This window comes from Diprion similis, chromosome 6 (assembly GCF_021155765.1).
Source record: "Diprion similis isolate iyDipSimi1 chromosome 6, iyDipSimi1.1, whole genome shotgun sequence".
Classification (NCBI taxonomy): Eukaryota; Metazoa; Arthropoda; class Insecta; order Hymenoptera; family Diprionidae; genus Diprion; species Diprion similis.
In genome coordinates, this window is record NC_060110.1 from 3,528,707 (window position 1) to 3,540,019 (window position 11,313).

Here is an 11,313-nt window from a genome sequence, read left to right on the forward strand (position 1 = left end):
TCTAGTGCAAAAACTTTTTGCCAAATGTATTAAAAATGTGTTCTCATCCTTTATGAAAAAAGATTCACAATAAAGGCATGATTGAAACTTAACCCTTGGCTTCCATTTTTTTTGGAATCTGTAGCTTCGTTGTCTAGTTGAGTAGCAAGTGTCTCCAATTGCGTGTCGAACTCTTCGTCTACGTCTAGAGTGTCCTGTTTGATTTCAATGTTAGTACAGGACTGGCCTCTACAACTTCCACAAACTTTCGAGCAGCGTAGTCCACTTTTTCGCAGCTGCAAGCTACTTTACAGTCCTTTTTACAATTATAGGAAATTGTTCAGGAGAGTTTCTGCAGAACAGCGTCCTTCAAAGTAGAATAATTTGTACTTTTCCAACCCCAGTCTAGCGGATTTTTTTCAATTCCATATCAATGCTGAATCTAATGGTAGGTTCTGAATGAATGGTGCCGTGTTGCGAATTCGGTCGGAGGCAAAGATGCGAGCTTGTAAGCACTCTTGGATGTAGATTTTGTGAAGCATCGAAACCTGCACTCATTCAATGATGTAACTTTACTTATTCCGTACACTGTTTTAATAAAGGCGGCGTACATATTTTATTGTGAGAGTAGTAATATTGAAACAAATCTGTGACTGCAAAGTTTTTTTTAGGCATTAATGTGACTATCTGAGAAAAAATTCACATTGTAATACCAGGCAGTCTAGACGGATGCACTTCCTCTGAACAAAATGAAGTCATACTTCAAGGGTTTGCAATTCGTTGGGATTGCATGGTATGATAGTGTGAATTTTTTCTCAGATAGAAGCACTAATGCCCACTGAAACCTCGCAGTGACAGATTTTTTTTTGCGGTTATTACTCTCACAATAAAATATATACTAAGAATGTATCGGAAACACATGTATTTGGAATTGAGGAATCCATCCTGTTGAAGAGAGGGGATGAGGTTGAGGTAAGAATCTTAAGAAATGGAAGAATTATATCTGAATTATTTTGAACCGACTTCGGAGGTGGGATGGGCGGAATTCGAACATGACATTTTTGAGGACCACCCTGAATACAATACGAATGATCTCTCTACATCTGATTGCGCTATATTTAACATTCAAACTTGAAAAGTAATTACTAGATAAATATCTGAAATAAATTGGAAGTATGGAATCACTCGGTTCTCGACGGAGGAAGAGGAAAACAGAAACCATACCACGTCTAATTACTCCCCTGCCGTTCTATCTTCGTCTTCTTCCTTACTCATTGGATAATGCCACAAGTCTGAAAGCCATGCGAACCTCAGAAGACCGCCGGATACGTAACGCGAAAAAACTTGCGCCTGCTTTCCGGATTTGAAAATTATTTGGATCTGATTTGAGTAACGTTTAGCAACCCTGCATCAGTAAAATTTTTGAAGGTAAAACGTTGGCATATGGTCTGAACATACAGCAAACAGCAGGTAGGCGCACACACGGCAAAGAAACGCTGCATTTTCATCGTACTGTTTGAGCAGACTGTCTAACTATTTCGAAAAATTTTTCGTGTATTCCGGTGATTGATATAGTAAACAAATGGAAAGCGATTCTCAGAGAGAATGTGTCGATTGTCTGAAAATCAAGAGAAAAACGGCTAGCCCTTTGCTATTTGAATAAGGATTTTGACGATTTGGGAAAATGCTGCAGACTATTTTTGAATGCACTATTCCGGCGTAATTTTGCAGGAGAAATCGCATGTGCGCAGTATTATTAGGCTGCGGGCAACAGGTCGAAAGATACAGCCGAAAAATAGAAGACGCATTTTCTCCATTTTTTTGCTGGTGGTTTTTGCGTTGCAATTTTTCTGCTGTTGGTCCGACGCTTTTTGAGCTGTGTTTTGTAAGTTTCTGAGCGTCTAATTGATCAAGAAAGGGTCGATCAAATCGATTCCACAGCGAAAAATTTTTGGGTCCAAAAATCAAAAAAAGTTAGGCTAACCCCTTTGGATTTTTGGCGGAAATTTCAACAACTTTGAATATTGCTGCGATCAGATATTTCCGGGACTATTCCGACGTAATTTTGCAAGAGAAATCGAATAAGCGCAGGCCCAATACGCTGCGAGCAACGCCTGCAAAATTACAGCCAGAAAACTGAAGATTTTCGTCGTCATTCCTCTGCTGTTGGTCCTACGCTATTCTCCATGTCTTATTTGAGTTCCTAAGGGTCGAATTAGTCTAGAAAGGGTCATACGAAAAGATTCCAAAACGTGAAAGTTTCAGCTCGGAAATTCACGAAAAAGTAAGGCTAACCCCTTTGGATTTTTCCCGAAAATTTCGACGACTTTGAAAAGTGCTGCAATTGATTCTGTAAGGCACTATTCCGACGTAATTTTGCGAGAGAAATCAATTAAGCGCAGGCCCAATACGCTGCGGAACTCGCCTGCAAAGTTGCAGCCAAAAAAGTGGAGATTTTCGTCGTCATTCCTCTGCTGTTGGTCCTACGCTATTCTCCATGTCTTATTTGAGTACCTGGGGGTCAAATTAGTCTAGAAAGGGTCATACGAAAAGATTCCAAGACGAGAAATTTTCAGCTCAGAGATTCACCAAAAGAGTAAGGCTAACCCCTTTGGATTTTTCCCGAAAATTTCGACGACTTTAAAAAGGGCTGCAATTAATTCTGCAAGGCACTATTCCGACGTAATTTTGCGAGAGAAATCGATTAAGCGCAGGCCCAATACGCTGCGAGCAACGTCTGCAAAGTTACAGCCAAAAAACTGAAGATTTTCGTCGTCATTCCTCAGCTGTTGCTCCTACGCTATTTTCCATGTCTTATTTGAGTTCCTGGGGGTCGAATTAGTCTGGGATGGGTCATACGAAAAGATTCCAAGACGACAAATTTTCGGCTTAGATATCCACTAAAAAAGTAAGGCTAACCCGTTTGGATCTTCTGCGATAATTTCGACGACTTTGGAAAGTGCTGCAATTAATTCTGTGAGGCACTATTCCGACGTAATTTTGCGAGAGAATTCGATTCAGCGCAGGCCCAATACGCTGCGGACAACGCCTGCAAAGTGACAGCCAAAAAACTGCAGATTTTTATCGTCATTTCTCTGCTGTTGGTCCGACGCTTTTTCTAACGTCTGATTTAAGTTCCTGAGGTTGCAATTAGCCGAAAAACGGTCATACAAATCAATTCGGAGACCAGAAATTTTCGGCTCCAAAAATCGCAAAAAAAGTAAGGTTAACCCCTTTGGATTTTTGTCGAAAATTTCAACGACTTTGAAAAGTGCTGCAATTAATTCTTTAGGGCACTATCCCGACGTAATTTTGCGAGAGAAATCGATGGAGCACAGTCCCCATACGCTGCGAGCAACGGATCAAAAGTTACGGCCAAAAAACTGCAGATTTTCATCGTCATTTCTCTGCTGTTGGTCCTACGCTCTTTTTGATGTCTTTTTTGAGTTCCTGAGGTTGCAATTAGCCGAAAAACGGTCATACAAATCAATTCGAAGTCCAGAAATTTTCGGCTCCAAAAATTGCAAAAAAAGTAAGGTTAACCCCTTTGGATTTTTGTCGAAAATTTCGACGACTTTGAAAAGTGATGCAATTAATTCTTCAGGGCACTATTCCGACGTAATTTTGCGAGAGAAATCGATTGAGCGCAGTCCCAATACGCTGCGAGTAACGGATCAAAAGTTACAGCCAAAAAACTGCAGATTTTCATCGTCATTTCTCTGCTGTTGGTCCTACGCTCTTTTTAATGTCTTTTTTGAGTTCCTGAGGTTCCAATTAGCCGAAGAACGGTCATACAAATCAATTCGGAGACCAGAAATTTTGGGCTCCAAAAATCGCAAAAAAAGTAAGGTTAACCCCTTTGGATTTTTTGCGAAAATTTCGACGACTTCGGAAAGTGCTGCAATTAATTCTTTAGGGCACTATTCCGACGTAATTTTGCGAGAGAAATCAATTGAGCGCAGTCCCAATACGCTGCGAGCAACGGATCAAAAGTTACAGCCAAAAAACTGCAGATTTTCATCGTAATTTCTCTGCTGTTGGTCCTACGCTCTTTTTAATGTCTTTTTTGAGTTCCTGAGGTTTCAATTAGCCGAAAAACGGTTATACAAATCAATTCGGAGACCAGAAATTTTTGGCTCCAAAAATCGCAAAAAAAGTAAGGTTAACCCCTTTGGATTTTTGGCGAAAATTTCGACGACTTTGAAAAGTGCTGCAGTTAATTCTTTAGGGCACTATTCCGACGTATTTTTGCGAGAGAAATCGATTGAGCGCAGTCCCAATACGCTGCGAGTAACGGATCAAAAGTTACCGCCAAAAAACTGCAGATTTTCATCGTCATTTCTTTGCTGTTGGTCCTACGCTCTTTTTAATGTCTTTTTTGAGTTCCTGAGGTTCCAATTAGCCAAAAAACGGTCATACAAATCAATTCGGAGACCAGAAATTTTCAGCTCCAAAAATCGCAAAAAAAGTAAGGTTAACCCCTTTGGATTTTTGTCGAAAATTTCGACGACTTTGAAAAGTGCTGCAATTAATTCTTTAGGGCACTATTCCGACGTAATTTTGCGAGAGAAATCGATTGAGCGCAGTCCCAATACGCTGCGAGTAACGGATCAAAAGTTACAGCCAAAAAACTGCAGATTTACATCGTCATTTCTTTGCTGTTGGTCCTACGCTCTTTTTAATGTCTTTTTTGAGTTCCTGAGGTTCCAATTAGCCGAAAAACGGTCATACTAATCAATTCGGAGACCAGAAATTTTCGGCTCCAAAAATCGCAAAAAAAGTAAGGTTAACCCCTTTGGATTTTTGGCGAAAATTTCGACGACTTTGAAAAGTGCTGCAAATAATTCTTTAGGGCACTATTCCAACGTAATTTTGCGAGAGAAATCGATTGAGCGCAGTCCCAATTCGCTGCGAGCAACGGATCAAAAGTTACAGCCAAAAAACTGCAGATTTTCATCGTCATTTCTCTGCTGTTGGTCCTACGCTCTTTTTAATGTCTTTTTTGAGTTCCTGAGGTTTCAATTAGCCGAAAAACGGTTATACAAATCAATTCGGAGACCAGAAATTTTTGGCTCCAAAAATCGCAAAAAAAGTAAGGTTAACCCCTTTGGATTTTTGGCGAAAATTTCGACGACTTTGAAAAGTGCTGCAGTTAATTCTTTAGGGCACTATTCCGACGTATTTTTGCGAGAGAAATCGATTGAGCGCAGTCCCAATACGCTGCGAGTAACGGATCAAAAGTTACAGCCAAAAAACTGCAGATTTTCATCGTCATTTCTTTGCTGTTGGTCCTACGCTCTTTTTAATGTCTTTTTTGAGTTCCTGAGGTTCCAATTAGCCAAAAAACGGTCATACAAATCAATTCGGAGACCAGAAATTTTCAGCTCCAAAAATCGCAAAAAAAGTAAGGTTAACCCCTTTGGATTTTTGTCGAAAATTTCGACGACTTTGAAAAGTGCTGCAATTAATTCTTTAGGGCACTATTCCGACGTAATTTTGCGAGAGAAATCGATTGAGCGCAGTCCCAATACGCTGCGAGTAACGGATCAAAAGTTACAGCCAAAAAACTGCAGATTTACATCGTCATTTCTTTGCTGTTGGTCCTACGCTCTTTTTAATGTCTTTTTTGAGTTCCTGAGGTTCCAATTAGCCGAAAAACGGTCATACTAATCAATTCGAAGACCAGAAATTTTCGGCTCCAAAAATCGCAAAAAAAGTAAGGTTAACCCCTTTGGATTTTTGGCGAAAATTTCGACGACTTTGAAAAGTGCTGCAAATAATTCTTTAGGGCACTATTCCAACGTAATTTTGCGAGAGAAATCGATTGAGCGCAGTCCCAATTCGCTGCGAGCAACGGATCAAAAGTTACAGCCAAAAAACTGCAGATTTTCATCGTCATTTCTCTGCTGTTGGTCCTACGCTCTTTTTGATGTCTTTTTTGAGTTCCTGAGGTTTCAATTAGCCGAAAAACGGTTATACAAATCAATTCGGAGACCAGAAATTTTTGGCTCCAAAAATCGCAAAAAAAGTAAGGTTAACCCCTTTGGATTTTTGGCGAAAATTTCGACGACTTTGAAAAGTGCTGCAGTTAATTCTTTAGGGCACTATTCCGACGTATTTTTGCGAGAGAAATCGATTGAGCGCAGTCCCAATACGCTGCGAGTAACGGATCAAAAGTTACAGCCAAAAAACTGCAGATTTTCATCGTCATTTCTTTGCTGTTGGTCCTACGCTCTTTTTAATGTCTTTTTTGAGTTCCTGAGGTTCCAATTAGCCAAAAAACGGTCATACAAATCAATTCGGAGACCAGAAATTTTCAGCTCCAAAAATCGCAAAAAAAGTAAGGTTAACCCCTTTGGATTTTTGTCGAAAATTTCGACGACTTTGAAAAGTGCTGCAATTAATTCTTTAGGGCACTATTCCGACGTTATTTTGCGAGAGAAATCGATTGAGCGCAGTCCCAATACGCTGCGAGCAACGGATCAAAAGGTACAGCCAAAAAACTGCAGATTTTCATCGTCATTCCTCTGCTGTTGGTCCTACGCTCTTTTTAATGTCTTTTCTGAGTTCCTGAGGTTCCAATTAGCCGAAAAACAGTCATACAAATCAATTCGGAGACCAGAAATTTTCGGCTCCAAAAATCGCAAAAAAAGTAAGGTTAACCCCTTTGGATTTTTGTCGAAAATTTCGACGACTTTGAAAAGTGCTGCAATTAATTCTTTAGGGCACTATTCCGACGTATTTTTGCAAGAGAAATCGATTGAGCGCAGTCCCAATACGCTGCGAGTAACGGATCAAAAGTTACAGCCAAAAAACTGCAGATTTTCATCGTCATTTCTCTGCTGTTGGTCCTACGCTCTTTTTAATGTCTTTTTTGAGTTCCTGAGGTTTCAATTAGCCGAAAAACGGTTATACAAATCAATTCGGAGACCAGAAATTTTTGGCTCCAAAAATCGCAAAAAAAGTAAGGTTAACCCCTTTGGATTTTTGGCGAAAATTTCGACGACTTTGAAAATTGCTGCAGTTAATTCTTTAGGGCACTATTCCGACGTATTTTTGCGAGAGAAATCGATTGAGCGCAGTCCCAATACGCTGCGAGTAACGGATCAAAAGTTACAGCCAAAAAACTGCAGATTTTCATCGTCATTTCTTTGCTGTTGGTCCTACGCTCTTTTTAATGTCTTTTTTGAGTTCCTGAGGTTCCAATTAGCCAAAAAACGGTCATACAAATCAATTCGGAGACCAGAAATTTTCAGCTCCAAAAATCGCAAAAAAGTAAGGTTAACCCCTTTGGATTTTTGTCGAAAATTTCGACGACTTTGAAAAGTGCTGCAATTAATTCTTTAGGGCACTATTCCGACGTAATTTTGCGAGAGAAATCGATTGAGCGCAGTCCCAATTCGCTGCGAGCAACGGATCAAAAGTTACAGCCAAAAAACTGCAGATTTTCATCGTCATTTCTCTGCTGTTGGTCCTACGCTCTTTTTAATGTCTTTTTTGAGTTCCTGAGGTTTCAATTAGCCGAAAAACGGTTATACAAATCAATTCGGAGACCAGAAATTTTTGGCTCCAAAAATCGCAAAAAAAGTAAGGTTAACCCCTTTGGATTTTTGGCGAAAATTTCGACGACTTTGAAAAGTGCTGCAGTTAATTCTTTAGGGCACTATTCCGACGTATTTTTGCGAGAGAAATCGATTGAGCGCAGTCCCAATACGCTGCGAGTAACGGATCAAAAGTTACAGCCAAAAAACTGCAGATTTACATCGTCATTTCTTTGCTGTTGGTCCTACGCTCTTTTTAATGTCTTTTTTGAGTTCCTGAGGTTCCAATTAGCCGAAAAACGGTCATACTAATCAATTCGGAGACCAGAAATTTTCGGCTCCAAAAATCGCAAAAAAAGTAGGGTTAACCCCTTTGGATTTTTGTCGAAAATTTCGACGACTTTGAAAAGTGCTGCAATTAATTCTTTAGGGCACTATTCCGACGTTATTTTGCGAGAGAAATCGATTGAGCGCAGTCCCAATACGCTGCGAGCAACGGATCAAAAGGTACAGCCAAAAAACTGCAGATTTTCATCGTCATTCCTCTGCTGTTGGTCCTACGCTCTTTTTAATGTCTTTTCTGAGTTCCTGAGGTTCCAATTAGCCAAAAAACAGTCATACAAATCAATTCGGAGACCAGAAATTTTCGGCTCCAAAAATCGCAAGAAAAGTAAGGTTAACCCCTTTGGATTTTTGTCGAAAATTTCGACGACTTTGAAAAGTGCTGCAATTAATTCTTTAGGGCACTATTCCGACGTATTTTCGCAAGAGAAATCGATTGAGCGCAGTCCCAATACGCTGCGAGTAACGGATCAAAAGTTACAGCCAAAAAACTGCAGATTTTCATCGTCATTTCTCTGCTGTTGGTCCTACGCTCTTTTTAATGTCTTTTTTGAGTTCCTGAGGTTTCAATTAGCCGAAAAACGGTTATACAAATCAATTCGGAGACCAGAAATTTTTGGCTCCAAAAATCGCAAAAAAAGTAAGGTTAACCCCTTTGGATTTTTGGCGAAAATTTCGACGACTTTGAAAATTGCTGCAGTTAATTCTTTAGGGCACTATTCCGACGTATTTTTGCGAGAGAAATCGATTGAGCGCAGTCCCAATACGCTGCGAGTAACGGATCAAAAGTTACAGCCAAAAAACTGCAGATTTTCATCGTCATTTCTTTGCTGTTGGTCCTACGCTCTTTTTAATGTCTTTTTTGAGTTCCTGAGGTTCCTATTAGCCAAAAAACGGTCATACAAATCAATTCGGAGACCAGAAATTTTCGGCTCCAAACATCGCAAAAAAAGTAAGGTTAACCCCTTTGGATTTTTGTCGAAAATTTCTACGACTTTGAAAAGTGCTGCAATTAATTCTTTAGGGCACTATTCCGACGTAATTTTGCGAGAGAAATCGATTGAGCGCAGTCCCAATACGCTGCGAGCAACGGATCGAAAGTTACAGCGAGAAAACGGCAGATTTTCATTGTCATTTCTCTGCTGTTGGTCCTACGCTCTTTTTTATGTCTTTTTTGAGTTCCTAACGTTCCAATTAGCCGAAAAACGGTCATACCAATCAATTCGGAGACAAGAAATTTTCGGCTTCAAAAATCGCAAAGAAAGTAAGGTTAACCCCTTTGGATTTTTGTCGAAAATTTCGACGACTTTGAAAAGTGCTGCAAATAATTCTTTAGGGCACTATTCCGACGTAATTTTGCGAGAGAAATCGATTGAGCGCAGTCCCAATTCGCTGCGAGCAACGGATCAAAAGTTACAGCCAAAAAACTGCAGATTTTCATCGTCATTTCTCTGCTGTTGGTCCTACGCTCTTTTTAATGTCTTTTTTGAGTTCCTGAGGTTTCAATTAGCCGAAAAACGGTTATACAAATCAATTCGGAGACCAGAAATTTTTGGCTCCAAAAATCGCAAAAAAAGTAAGGTTAACCCCTTTGGATTTTTGGCGAAAATTTCGACGACTTTGAAAATTGCTGCAGTTAATTCTTTAGGGCACTATTCCGACGTATTTTTGCGAGAGAAATCGATTGAGCGCAGTCCCAATACGCTGCGAGTAACGGATCAAAAGTTACAGCCAAAAAACTGCAGATTTTCATCGTCATTTCTTTGCTGTTGGTCCTACGCTCTTTTTAATGTCTTTTTTGAGTTCCTGAGGTTCCAATTAGCCAAAAAACGGTCATACAAATCAATTCGGAGACCAGAAATTTTCAGCTCCAAAAATCGCAAAAAAAGTAAGGTTAACCCCTTTGGATTTTTGTCGAAAATTTCGACGACTTTGAAAAGTGCTGCAATTAATTCTTTAGGGCACTATTCCGACGTAATTTTGCGAGAGAAATCGATTGAGCGCAGTCCCAATACGCTGCGAGCAACGGATCAAAAGGTACAGCCAAAAAACTGCAGATTTTCATCGTCATTCCTCTGCTGTTGGTCCTACGCTCTTTTTAATGTCTTTTCTGAGTTCCTGAGGTTCCAATTAGCCGAAAAACAGTCATACAAATCAATTCGGAGACCAGAAATTTTCGGCTCCAAAAATCGCAAAAAAAGTAAGGTTAACCCCTTTGGATTTTTGGCGAAAATTTCGACGACTTTGAAAAGTGCTGCAATTAATTCTTTAGGGCACTATTCCGACGTATTTTTGCGAGAGAAATCGATTGAGCGCAGTCCCAATACGCTGCGAGTAACGGATCAAAAGTTACAGCCAAAAAACTGCAGATTTTTATCGTCATTTCTTTGCTGTTGGTCCTACGCTCTTTTTAATGTCTTTTTTGAGTTCCTGAGGTTCCAATTAGCCGAAAAACGGTCATACAAATCAATTCGGAGACCAGAAATTTTCGGCTCCAAAAATCGCAAAAAAAGTAAGGTTAACCCCTTTGGATTTTTGGCGAAAATTTCGACGACTTTGAAAAGTGCTGCAATTAATTCTTTAGGGCACTATTCCGACGTATTTTTGCGAGAGAAATCGATTGAGCGCAGTCCCAATACGCTGCGAGTAACGGATCAAAAGTTACAGCCAAAAAACTGCAGATTTTCATCGTCATTTCTTTGCTGTTGGTCCTACGCTCTTTTTAATGTCTTTTTTGAGTTTCTGAGGTTCCAATTAGCCGAAAAACGGTCATACAAATCAATTCGGAGACCAGAAATTTTCGGCTCCAAAAATCGCAAAAAAAGTAAGGTTAACCCCTTTGGATTTTTGGCGAGAATTTCGACGACTTTGAAAAGTGCTGCAATTAATTCTTTAGGGCACTATTCCGACGTATTTTTGCGAGAGAAATCGATTGAGCGCAGTCCCAATACGCTGCGAGTAAAGGATCAAAAGTTACAGCCAAAAAACTGCAGATTTTCATCGTCATTTCTCTGCTGTTGGTCCTACGCTCTTTTTAATGTCTTTTTTGAGTTCCTGAGGTTCCAATTAGCCGAAAAACGGTCATACAAATCAATTCGGAGACCAGAAATTTTTGGCTCCAAAAATCGCAAAAAAAGGAAGGTTAACCCCTTTGGATTTTTGGCGAAAATTTCGACGACTTTGAAAAGTGCTGCAGTTAATTCTTTAGGGCACTATTCCGACGTATTTTTGCGAGAGAAATCGATTGAGCGCAGTCCCAATTCGCTGCGAGTAACGGATCAAAAGTTACAGCCAAAAAACTGCAGATTTTCATCGTCATTTCTTTGCTGTTGGTCCTACGCTCTTTTTAATGTCTTTTTTGAGTTCCTGAGGTTCCAATTAGCCAAAAAACGGTCATACAAATCAATTCGGAGACCAGAAATTTTCGGCTCCAAAAATCGCAAAAAAAGTA